Below are 10637 nucleotides of genomic sequence, written 5' to 3' on the forward strand. Positions count from 1 at the left end.
CCTTGATGTGCATGGGGAGGAAGGCTGATAAAACCCCCCTGATCCTGGCATCATATGACACGACCAAGAGCTAGTCAGTGTGTGGGTGTAAGACCCCCCACCAATCCTAGGGACCAGAAGAAGCACTCAGCCTAGTACTCTCCTCAGCGAGCTGCCTTTACTGTCTCACTGTAGCAGACACTCTCCATTGTAGTCTACCCAGCGACCCCGACAACACAGCAAGCTGGGAGTGAAGTGCTCAGCCCTGCATTTTTATTGGTTCTAGCCACCAGAGGGAGCTCACCACAGCACAGTCATACAGTACAGCTGGGACAGTGTATGGTATGGCAGCTTCCGGCCACCAGGGGGAGCTCACTACAGCACACTTGTACAGCACAGCAGGGACAGCGTACGGTATGGCGGCTTCCAGCCACCAGGAGGAGCTGAGCTCAGCACAGCAGGGACAGAGCGTCCGGTATAGCAGCTTCTGGTCACCAGGGGGAGCTCACCACAGCACACTTGCACAGCAGGGACTGAGCGTACGGTATGGCGTTTACCGGCCACCAGGGGGAGCTCACCACAGCACACTCGTACAGCACAGCAGGGACAGTGTACGGTATGGTGGGAGGCGACGTTATAACGGTAGACTGTTTGCAGTCTACATCTGGTGGTAGGGGACAGCGGGAATGGCGGCAGGCGACAGGCCTCTTAGTGCCTTGTCTGCACATTTACAGGTAATGTCGTGTACTTTGCAGCATTATTCCCAGTGTGTGCAGGTAATGTCCAGCATATGACAGTAACCTATTCGGCAGATAGAGAAGGATTCGATAGAGAAGGATGTTGTGATTCATTCTTACTGTACATGTGGTTTACGATGGAATAGACTTTGGTCTTTTATGATGCCATTTGAGTGATTTTACTATTTCCCAAGCGCTAGCTGTGTACGGCCAGTCATACACCAGGCTATAATTACAATACACAGTCATCTCCATGTGTCACTGCACAGTATACATCATATAGAGATGCAGCAGAGCTGAGCATATCAGGTGCAGTCAAGGACGTCACGTGACATACCTCAATGTGATATAAAATAATACTACTACATCCCATCAAAATAATACCCCCATACAATAATCTAGTAAAGCTATTATGTAGGGACCAAATAATACCACTCTATAGTATGATGTGATAAAAAAAAAAAAAAAAACTGCAAAGTTTTTCATTCATGCCGCTCACCACGTGGGATTGGTGATGTCATATATTAATAGTTTGGACAATTCTACATGCTACAATACCAAATTTGTTTATCTTTATATTTTTATTTAATTTATTTTTTACTTATTTTTATTTTTTTACTTTTTTTATTTGAACTTTTAGTGGGGGAGGGCTTTTTAGTATTAAATAAAAATGTTAAGAACTTTTTGGCCCCTTTTTAGGACGTTTATAATCAATCATCAGATTTCTTATATTGATCAATGCTATCGGCACTGATCAGTGAGATCGTAGCTCTGCTAGTAGAGCCTGTAGTGACAGATTGATTATCAGGTCAACGGTTAATTGGGTTGCAGTCACACCCAAATGTACCCGCAACCTAGATTAAAGAAAATGATGTTCATCCAGCCGATACTGCAGCATCAGCCTGGTGAACATGTAATACAGCAGCCGTTGTTTGACACAGCTGTGTCAAACATCGGCCGTTGTCATTATAAAGTGTGAACATAGCCTTACAGTAAAAGGTGACTTCAGAATATACCAAGAACAATAGGAGATGTTCACAGCTCACCCTCCTCACAGAATGACCTTTTCTAGGCCACAGAGCATGCCCAGTAACCTCACCCATTCATATCATTGGAACAAACAATTTACACAAAAAAAAGTAATAAAAAAAATTACAATGAGAAAGTAGAAACAGATGCGGGGAAAAAAAGACTGTGTTTCAATATTTGAAAAGAAAAAAAAAAAAATATATATATATATGTGTCAAGGAGGCGGGGCCTATCGTTCCCTGGGCTCTAGCACTGCCCATGTGTTGTATGCACCATACACATTGCTGGTTATGCACAGGAGCAGGCATGCAGTGCAATGAAGCAGACTCAGACATGTTCTGAATGGTTTTATTGATATCTATACAATAGTAGGCAGGAGGGGGAGGGGTGACAGATTCACTTTAAGCAAATAATACCACTATATATTGATCTAATAATAATAATGAGTGGTGCGGTTGTCTCTGTAGCGAAGCATCCCCAGTCCTGATATTCCTGATCAGTATAAGGTATATCTATGGAGAAGTCTCTGGCTGTTTTCCAGACATCTGCAGAGCACTAGGCTTGTGGGCAGATGTTCTCACTTTCTTCCAAACATATTTTAAAGGGGTAGTTCAACAACAAAAAAATGTTTTCTTTCAAATCAACTGGGGCCAGAAAGTGCCAGAGATTTGTAATTTACTCCTATTAAAAAAAAATCTTAAGTATTCCAGTACTTATCGGCTGCTGTATGTCCTGCAGGAAGTGATGTATTCTCTCCAGTCTGACACACTGCTCTCTGCTGCCACCTTTGTCCATGTCAGGAATTGTCCAGAACAGCAGCAAATCCCCATAGAAAACCTTTCCTGCTCTTGACAGTTCCTGACCTGGACAGAGGTGGCAGCAGAGGGCACTGCGTCAGATTGGAGAGAATACAAGACTTCCTGCAGGACATACAGCAGCTGATAAGTACAGGAATACTTTAGATTTTTCCTTAAAAGTTAATTGCAAATCTATATGACTTTGTGAAACTAGTTGATTTGAAAGAACAAGATTTTCACCGGAGTGCCCCTTTAAATCTTTTCTTAGACTTATGTGCAAAAAAAAGTAGCACTTTAATCCTCTGAAACGCACCTGTTTGGCAGGCAGTCTGACTCCTTGGCCGGACGCATTGTACTTGTGTCATCAAAGCATTTCTACGAAGAGGTCAGTGAAATGAATGATTCAGAGTAATCGCATCTGTAAACATTGAAGCCGATGTGATGGCGGAATAAGCTGGTTGGGCGGCTTCTATAGGTCACCGCAACAACGGCCTCAGGCACAAATATTAGATCAAAGGGGGAGATCTATCAAACATGGTGTAAAGTGAAACTGGCTCAGTTGCCCCTAGCAACCAATCAGATTCCACCTTTTATTTTCCAAAGAGTCTGTGAGGAATGAAAGGTGGAATCTGATTGGTTGCTAGGGGCAACTGAGCCAGTTTCACTTTACACCATGTTTGATAAATCTCCGTCTTTATACCTAATACCTGTCAGGCCTGTGTGCAAGGGACCTGTATGTCAGTATATAGGGTCCCTACAGTTCTGTATGATAGAGGTGTGCCGCCAGATAGTGCCTGCGTGAGGTGCCGCCAGATAGTGCCTGCGTGAGGTGCCGCCAGATAGTGCCTGCGTGAGGTGCCGCCAGATAGTGCCTGCGTGAGGTGCCGCCAGATAGTGCCTGCGTGAGGTGCCGCCAGATAGTGCCTGCGTGAGGTGCCGCCAGATAGTGCCTGCGTGAGGTGCCGCGAGATAGTGCCTGCGTGAGGTGCCGCCAGATAGTGCCTGCGTGAGGTGCCGCCAGATAGTGCCTGCGTGAGGTGCCGCCAGATAGTGCCTGCGTGAGGTGCCGCCAGATAGTGCCTGCGTGAGGTGCCGCCAGATAGTGCCTGCGTGAGGTGCCGCCAGATAGTGCCTGCGTGAGGTGCCGCCAGATAGTGCCTGCGTGAGGTGCCGCCAGATAGTGCCTGCGTGAGGTGCCGCCAAATAGTGCCTGCGTGAGGTGCTGCCAGATAGTGCCTGCGTGAGGTGCCGCCAGATAGTGCCTGCGTGAGGTGCCGCCAGATAGTGCCTGCGTGAGGTGCCACCAAATAGTGCCTGCGTGAGGTGCCGCCAGATAGTGCCTGCGTGAGGTGCTGCCAGATAGTGCCTGCGTGAGGTACCGCCAGAATGTACATTTCAAAATAAACTGGTGCCAGAGATTTGTAATTTACTTCTATAAAAAAATCTCGTCTTCTAGCACTTATCAGCTGCTGTATGTCCTGCAGGAAGTGATGTTTTCGTTCCAATCTAACACAGTGCTCTCTGCTGCCACCTCTGTCCAGAGCAGGATACGTTTTCTATGGAGATTTGATACAGCTCTGGACAGTTCCTGACATGGACAGAGGTGGCAGCAGAGGGCACTGTGTCAGACTGGAAAGAATACACCACTTCCTGCAGGGCATACAACAGCTGATACGTACTGGAAGACACAATTTTTTTTTAATAGAAGTTATAAAACTCTGGCACCAGTTGATTTGAAATATATATATTTTTTTGCTGAACTACCCCTGGTGAGTCCACTTTCCCGTACACATATTTACCAGCCCAAATACGACAGATTGTTTAAATGATTGGACTATCAATGTCCAACTAAACTGGCTGATCGGAGAGGCTTGCGTGTGATCGCTCACATATGAATACTGGCGGCTGTTAAAGGGGTAGTTCAGCAAAAAAAAAATAAAAAAATTCAAACCAAAAGCTGCCTTAAAGTACCAGAGATTTATCAACTGCTGTATGTCCTGCAGGAAGTGGTGTATTCTTTCCAGTCTCTGCTGCCACCTCTGTCTATATCAGGAACTGTCCAGAGCAGTAGCAAATCCCCATAAAAAAAAACCTCTCCTGCTCTCCAGACAGGAAAGATTATACCACTTCCTGCAGGACATACAGCAGCTGATAAGTACTGGAAGACTGGAGAATTTTTTTTTTATAGAAGTAAATTACAAATCTCTTGCACTTTCTGTCATCTGTTGATTTGAAAGGATTTTTATATTTTTTGCTGAACTACCCCTTTAAAAACTGGCGCTGTTTTTACCTAAACCATGATTGACACAGCAAGGAGACATAGGAACCCCACTGTGCCAATCTATCTTGTGGCCACAGGCAGCATTCTGCCTCCGGCCACAAGAGGTCGCTGCCTCTCCCCCAGTGCTCTGGTGGTGCACCAGTGACATCATTCATGCGTTCGCAGAGCAGGGAGAAGAAGGAGATGCCGGAGATGTTTTTTTATTTGCCTACTTGGGGGGGGGGGGAGGGGTCAGGCAAAGGCAAACTATGGTCTGACGGTAGGTTGTAGGCAGGCGGTATGACATCATAAGAACGGACAGGACATGTTCAGGGTCAAGAGTCTAAATCAAGCAAAGGAGAGTGATTACAGGAGAGGAGGATCAGGCAGTGGTCAGGGATGGATTCAGGACACTGCAGAATACCTTTGCTATGGGACCACAATGCTGCTAAGTCACTGGGAAGTGGTTGAAGCAATCCAAAATAGGTAGTGCTGGATGGGAGAGTGGAATACAGATTAGGATGTGTGTGGGCCCTTTAAGAAGCAGCAAGGTGGGGAGAGTGCAGTGAGCATGGACTAGGAGTCTGATGACAACACACCAAAGGGAGAAGACTGCCGCGGTTACAAGTTTGAAGGGGTTATGCAGTGCTACAAAAACATGGCCACTTTCTTCCAGACACAGCACCTCTCTTGGCTCTAGGTTGGGTGCAGGTTTTGTACCTCATTTCTATTGAAGTGAATGGAGCTTAAAGGGGCTATCCGGGTAACAAAAACAATATTTTAAATGATCCTCCTTCCCAATACCTACTTCTAATATACCTGTATAACCTATCTTGCACCATTTCCCTGTTTTGTTTTCTCATTCTTGTCGGCTTGGGACTTGTAAAATCCTCTACTCTGGGTCCACTCTGACCACACTTAGCTCTCTCTTCCCCCCCTTAGTAATCACAGGACATGTGATCTCCTCTCTGGGGTCAGTTTAGCTGTCTATTAACTTGGTAACCCGGCCCCCAGGAGACATTATCTACATCATCTCCATGCACCTGTGCTGCTTCCATAGACTTACATGTGTCCCTGAGCCTAGGTTTCCGTAATATGAAAAAGTATAGTTCTATCTCTGCTTGCTGTCAGTGAATGCAGGCATATGTACTTGTCTTTGTGTCACAGCTCTCTATATTGTGTTATAGATGTTCTTAGAGTCTGGATGAAACTAAAATGTTTTCATTCACAGTCAGCAAGCAGAGATCTAAACCTACACTACAATCCCCACCCCCCAGTAAACAGATGCCTGTTATGCGCGTCAGCTCTGCTACACCATGTGCGCATCAGCTCTGCTACATCATCAGCTAGTATGGAATACACAATGCAAAATCAGTGAAAATAACCTGTGTCCTGTGTTTACTGTGCAATAGTAATGACAGCAGTGGGCAGGAAAGAAAGCTAAGGGGGCGAGTACACACACGGACCAATCAGGGAGATGCATGATGGGAAATGTCTACTTTTTTTCTTCTTTTTCCCAGGCTCAGCGGTTGACCGAGCCGACGTGGGTGCGATTGGCAGAAAATGAAAAGCACATTTCTTGCTATGTTAAGAAATAAGTCAACTTTAAGGAACAGAAAAGGGCAGTAAAATGGCAGTAAAAGGTCTAGCGCATTGTATAATAAGGAGCAGGTGAGAGGTCTCCCGTGACTTCCTTTGTAGCCACCTTTATGTGTATTTTCCTTGGCTTCTACGCCTCAAGAACTGTAATTAGAAGGTAACATTTCGAGCCGCACAGATCTGGACATTAATCTCTGGGTTTCCTTATTGGGGCATCTGTCCTCTCTCGGCTCCTTTTTTCCTCCGCTCCAGCCTGGAGGAATTTACTGCGCTGATGTCACTCAGGAGAACGGCCGTCTGCTGATTTACGGCCTTCTAGATGACCTCTTGGAAAAATGAAACCTGGGGGGAGATTCATTGCCGTTTCTTGCAAAGTATAAATGAAGTGGTAAGCCCGGGCCGGCATCAGGTGGAAAAGGAAATTAGAGTAGCAAAAAAAAAAAAAGTAGAAAACTTCAAAAACGAAGTCTGTGGTTATAGGTCTGGCTTCTATATATATATTGGAGTGATGTGTTTTAAGAATGATCCCTATGTGGAGGTAGAAGAAAATTAAAGGGGTTTTCGAGGCAAGTATTGGTTATTTCAATAATTGGTGGGAGCACTCTGATTTCTAGACTGAGAGGTCAGGATGCTCTGTATAGCGCTGAGTTTTCCCTTAAAGGGGATGTGTCACAAAATTTTCTTTGAAATTTGTTTTTAACAGCATTTAGGGACATGCTTTACAGCAGGGGTGGGGAACCTCCGGCCCGCGGGCCGCATCCGGCCCCTGACACCTCCGGATGTGGCCCGCGGCTCCCCTGTGACATGCGCCGCTCTGGAGGAGAAGGAGCCGACACACACGGCATCCTCCTGTGTCTGTGACAGCTGCCAGGAGGATGCTGTGAGCGCCGGCTCCTTCCCCTCAGAGCGGTGCACATCTTCTGACTCCTGTCCTCCTGTGACGTGCGCCGCGCTAGTGAGGCAGGAGCTGGCACAGACACAGGAAGATGTGTTGTATGCCGGCTCCTGCCTCACCAGCGCGGCACAGAGCGGCGCACGTCTTCTGACTCCTGCGAGCCGCGCGCGATGACGTCATTTCATCGCGCGCCGCCTGCAGGAGAAGACCGGCACAGAAGAGAGGAGGGAGAAGAGGACCTGGACAGCGTGGGAGCGGAGGAAAGGTGAGTGGGATGTTTATTTTTTTCATTTGGGGCAGACACTGGGGGTTAACTAGGCCACCAGGGACATGACTGGGGGGTTAACTAGGATACCAGGGACATGACTGGGGGGGGTTAACTAGGCCACCAGGGACATGACTGGGGGGGGTTAACTAGGCCACCAGGGACATGACTGAGGAGTTAACTAGGCTACCAGGGACATGACTGGGGGGGGTTAACTAGGCCACCAGGGACATGACTGGGGGGGGTTAACTAGGCCACCAGGGACATGACTGAGGAGTTAACTAGGCCACCAGGGACATGACTGAGGAGTTAACTAGGCTACCAGGGACATGACTGGGGGGGGTTAACTAGGCCACCAGGGACATGACTGAGGAGTTAACTAGGCTACCAGGGACATGACTGAGGGGTTAACTAGGCCACCAGGGACATGACTGAGGGGTTAACTAGGCCACCAGGGACATGACTGAGGGGTTAACTAGGCCACCAGGGACATGACTGAGGGGTTAACTAGGCTACCAGGGACATGACTGAGGGGTTAACTAGGCTACCAGGGACATGACTGAGGGGTTAACTAGGCCACCAGGGACATGACTGAGGAGTTAACTAGGCTACCAGGGACATGACTAAGGAGTTAACTAGGCTACCAGGGACATGACTGAGGGGTTAACTAGGCCACCAGGGACATGACTGAGGAGTTAACTAGGCTACCAGGGACATGACTGAGGAGTTAACTAGGCCACCAGGGACATGACTGGGGGGGTTAACTAGGCCACCAGGGACATGACTGGGGGGTTAACTAGGCTACCAGGGGCATCACTAAGGATTCAAATCAGGTACAAGGGGCATCACAGAGGGTTAACTACAATAGCAGGGGCATTAGGGGAACAATACTTTGCCTTGTTCGGGTGCTGCAAACCCACGCTACTAACTGCCGCGCACGGTATAACATTGAGTGCGGCCCTCGAATGATTTTATTAAGGCCCGACCGGCCCTCGACATGGAAAAGGTTCCCCACCCCTGCTTTACAGCAAGACTCATGGACATAGACAACAATAGACAGACTCTATCCCCTTGAGATGAATGTGAAACATTACTGAGCGTTCTCTGTGACCTGTGAAGAGGTCTACAGGGAGCTGCTATTGTCTCTATCTACTGGTGTCACATGATGCTGCAATGTTGTACAGATCACTTTACAGCAGCCTCCTCTTATAACTACAACACAATGCTAACGCTCCGCTGTCCAGGCATGATGGGAATTGTAGTTTTGCAACAGCCTGAGGGCTAAAGGTTCCCCACCCCTGCATAATGCAGTGACCGTTTCAGGTTACTGCAGCTCGGTTGCCATTGAAGTGAATAGAAGCTGGGCTGCAGTAACACAGTACTACATTATGTATGAAGCTGAGTCTTCCGGCCCCATTTATTGTGTACATGAGGGGCTGATCTGTGGGGGTCCCGGGTCCCTCTGTAGTATAGGGCCTACTGTAACCAGGGGACACCCTCTATAATGGCACTATATATGGGAGATACATTGTATACTGGGACTGTATACAGATGTGTAGGATATATCTAGGCTATATGGTAGAGGGTGCCAGGCTTACATGGGGTAATGGGGCTGTATGGTGGCATTCTGCTGAAAATGGACGACCAAAATACTGCCTGGCTGGCCTATAGATTTAAACGGGCTAAACATAGTCTGACTGAGACTTCACTGGGTCCATTGCTTGAACATGTATGTTGTGTGTGCAGAAACATTGTGGGTCTTAGTTGCTTTCCTCTAGAACAGGGTTTCTCAATTCCGTTCCTTATGGCCATGTTATGAGGATTTCCTTAGTATTTCTATATAATGATATAATGACAGTCAGTGCATCAGGTATTATCACAGGAGATATAATGATAGTCAGTGCATCAGGTATTATCACAGGAGATATAATGATAGTCAGTGCATCAGGTACTATCACAGGAGATATAATGATAGTCAGTGCATCAGGTACTATCACAGGTGATATAATGATAGTCAGTGCATCAGGTGCTATCACAGGTGATATAATGATAGTCAGTGCATCAGGTACTATCACAGGTGATATAATGATAGTCAGTGCATCAGGTATTATCACAGATTATATAATGATAGTCAGTGCATCAGGAACTATCACAGGTAATATAATGATAGTCAGTGCATCAGGTACTATCACAGGTGATATAATGACAGTCAGTGCATCAGGTACTATCACAGGTAATATAATGATAGTGCATCAGTTACTATCACAGGTGATATAATGATAGTCAGTGCATCAGGTACTATCACAGGTGATATAATGATAGTGCATCAGGTACTTTCACAGGTGATATAATAATAGTCAGTGCATCAGGTACTATCACAGGTGATATAATGATAGTCGCTATCACAGGTACTATCACAGGTGTTCTTTGTATGGGATCTCCTTAAAACATGGGCTGGAATTGAGAAGCAGTGGTCTAGTGCCCACAGGAGGGATACACTCTCTTACTAAGGGTAGGTTCACACTACGGAATCCGCGTGGAAGAGTTCCGGCGGATTTCATGGCTGGCACCCATTCATTGCGGAGCGCATGTCCACCGGCTCCATAGTCACCATTGTATGGTCGGGCCATACAATAGACATGTCAGTTCTCTTGGCGGAATGCGGAATCGGCCGAGCCATAGAATGGTGTCTATGGCACGGGCGGATAGGCGCGCAGTTGTGAACGGGTATGAGCCACGGAATCCGCCGAAACTTATCCATGCGGATTCCGTAGTGTGAACCTACTATTCACATGGCAGTATATTTTTCACTCCGCACATTTTTATTATTAGCAATCCGCAAATTTCCATCCGTACTGAATTCATATATTCTAAGTGTGGTTAATAATAACCTAATCACTATTTGTGGATTGCAGAGCCGTATTTTTCGCGGAACGCATGCGCAAAATTACAGATCCCATAAGGTTCTATTGGAGTGTCCGTGGAGGAATTTCAGTCCGCACTAGGGCCTGTCCTTTTTTATGTGGTACGGATCACAGCCCTGTGTGAATGCGACCACTGAAATACACTGATCCTA

Source organism: Dendropsophus ebraccatus, chromosome 6 (genome assembly GCF_027789765.1).
Source record: "Dendropsophus ebraccatus isolate aDenEbr1 chromosome 6, aDenEbr1.pat, whole genome shotgun sequence".
Taxonomy (NCBI): domain Eukaryota; kingdom Metazoa; phylum Chordata; class Amphibia; order Anura; family Hylidae; genus Dendropsophus; species Dendropsophus ebraccatus.